Here is a 2,937-nt window from a genome sequence, read left to right as displayed (position 1 = left end):
TCTCACCAGCCGGCTGAGATCTACCACTCACCCACAGAAACTGTAAATAAAACTATTTTATATGCAGATATACATCAGTTATAGCAGACATATGGAAGTGATGGAAAACCTGATGCAGTTTCTTCCTCAGTGAGATTCTGACACTGGGAGGAGGTTACTGGTTCCTCAGTCAGAAGCTGGTTGTAAACCTGAGGCCAGCAGGAATCAATCAGTCATGGTAGATCTGAACTTTGACCTCAATATGAGAAACTACAGACTGATAGGAGGAACCAAAGAGTTGAGTTAAAATCTTGTGATATTTTTCCTCCAACAGGATCCAGAGGAATCAAACCAGATGTTGGACTGGATTTTATTTCAATGTCATTTGTGAATGTTAGAGCCTCATTTTCAACAGTGGAGCTATAAAGGTTGAAAAAGGTTATAATTTTGGAGAAAATCTCATCAACATCAATATTTCCACTAAATAAGAGGCGAAAAAAAATTGTTTGATAAAGGAAAAGCCTCTCAGACTCTGAGCCCGACAGCATCAAACTATTTTTTTTATATTAGACAATTAATTTAATTTCACATAATTATCTCGGTAGAAGCCATTTGTTTGTTAAATACTTAATGAAACATATTTACCGTGTTTGATATTTGTTGTAAATGACGTATACTCACAAAGAACGAGGTAATTAGTCCAAGTTTGTCGTTTATTGAATATTCAGGAACTACAGCAGCTGTGATGAGCCACAGTAAACAAAGGTAAAATAACTGAACACTCGCACCTTTTTACTCTCGGTCTCTCTTTGTCATTTAAGCACACCCATTGCCATGGCAACCTCCTGCGCTCCATAAACCAACCAGAGATTACGTTAAAAACATTAACATTCCGTCCGTTACGATATCAGGTTTACAGGCTTGATATTTATTTTGCAATCATTAATAAGCCTCCCTGAACACAGCGGTGGTTGATTAGTTCATTTTAAATTCCTGCTCTGCTAGTTATTTTGGCATGGAACTGAAACCCACAGAATTGGGCAACACCTTATTGAAACAATAATTACTAAGATTATTATTGTTGTTGGGTCATTCATTTGAACATGTTTTGTTGATTTTTTGTTGTTGTTTAATAAAGTTATGAACGTTTTGATAAGCCAGAGGAGGACGTGCTGGTCTCAGCGTCCTGGTGGCGTTCAGTTTGTCTCCTAATGCCGAGATCAACTCAAAACCTTCCGCGATCGACATATTGCACCGCTGCTCTAGCAAAGCACGAACAGTTCAGGAACAATATGAAATGGGAAAAAAGTTATTTATTAACTGATTAAGTCGTGTTTTAGATTGTTCTTGAAAAACTAATCAGTCACGGCTGATTAGTGGGTGCAACATGGCTGCACAGTGAACCCATTGATTCTTTACAGCAGACAGCCTTTCCCCTCTCTTGCAGGTACTGCGTACCCATAAAAGATTTAGCGGGGGTACGCAGTACCCTACCGTACCCTCCTACTTTCACCCCTGCTTGGAATATATAATATAAACATTTTTGATAAAAATCAACTAACAGCAAGTGATTAAAATGAAATATTTATTTCTTTGTGTCCTTTAGGAATCTCTGAAGCATGAAATCCTTCAGACTGTGAGAACAGCTCCTACATCCTGTGAAAGAACCTGATCCACCAAGACTCCATCATCCATAAACCATGTCCATTTTAAAGGATTCCCAGACCTTTTGGGATGCTGAACATGTAGTTTGTTTTGAACATTTTAATAAAGAACTGATGTACTGGTTTAAATTAAATTCCTGTATTTTAAACAATAATTTTAAACAAATGGCTACATCAACTAGGGCAATCAGAAAAAGTACCTGATTTTACTTCTGTACCAACTTTCATGCTTTTCAAGGTAACAATAATTGTACATTTTTACTAATCCTGGCTAATTTACCAATACACTATGCAGGCATCTTATTAGACTGGGATCACAAAACCGGTGATCACTCTAATATTTAGAAGAAAGCACTGTAAAAAGGTTGCTGTAATTACTTTAAATTTCAAAATTCTTTTCCACCAAGGTAAATTAAATTATTTTGTGGCTCATTTATTCAGATTCTTCAAAGAGTTATTGTAGATGGTGATGACTGTTGGCAGGAAAGATCTCTGGTGCAGTCTGTATTACAGCGAATCCGAAGAAGCCTCTGACTGAAGACACTGTGTTTTCTAAGACAGTCTCATTAAGATGATGCTCAGGGTTGTCTGTAACTTTCTTGATTTTATGAAGAATCCTTCTTCTCACCATTGTCTCCAGAGGCTCTACAGTTGTCCCAGAACAGAACCAGCCTTCTTTTTCAGGCCACAGCTCTATCCAAACTATACCAGTGACTTTGAGTAGGACAGAGATGATCTTTATGTAATTCAAGCTTGTTGCAGCTGATGACTTCACAAAAGTAAACTACGAACCAATGATCCTCAAATCCAGGCCTGGATGTCTGGTGTCCTGCAGCTTTTAGATTAGTCTCTGCTTCAACACACCTGAGTCAAGTAATGAGGACATTACCATGGATAACCTCAGATAAGGCAGATGTTCCGTTATTTGTTGCAAGTTTCATTTGAGGGGGCACCGCCCCCTTTCTCCCCAGCGTATAGCAGAGTTGGAGCAAAATTGCTACCACAGTTGATAAACCTGGTAACTTTTCAGCTATCCATCATTAACGTGACACAAGGCTATTCATTCAGTCAGGGCTTGACGCTTACACTAGCTATATGCATTGCAGGTAGATTGTAGTTGTGACACAACATTATTTTGTACTAAAGCTTGGTCACACGGCAAGATTTGCTGCTGCTACGTGGCTGGACACACGAACCGAAAGAATCTGTTGTATTTTTACTGCCTCGTGTATGGTCACAGAAGTTTTAAAAATCGGTCAACACTCCTAAAATCGTGCCGTGTGAACCAGACCCA

At 38.6% G+C, this 2,937-nt stretch overlaps 1 protein-coding gene across 1 annotated transcript in view; it reads left to right on the top strand.

The window, feature by feature from the left end:
- Positions 1-1,772, top strand: part of LOC103132853 (C-factor-like) — a 6,331-nt gene extending 4,559 nt beyond the window's left edge. Inside the window, exon 5 of the mRNA XM_007544626.2 lies at positions 1,586-1,772. The gene's annotated coding sequence lies outside the window, so the exon portion shown is untranslated. The remainder of the gene's footprint in view (positions 1-1,585) is intronic.
- Positions 1,773-2,937: the final 1,165 nt, after the last annotated feature.

Source organism: Poecilia formosa, unplaced genomic scaffold (genome assembly GCF_000485575.1).
Source record: "Poecilia formosa unplaced genomic scaffold, Poecilia_formosa-5.1.2 Scaffold1409, whole genome shotgun sequence".
NCBI classification, from domain to species: Eukaryota; Metazoa; Chordata; class Actinopteri; order Cyprinodontiformes; family Poeciliidae; genus Poecilia; species Poecilia formosa.
This window is presented reverse-complemented; position numbering and strand designations above follow the sequence as displayed.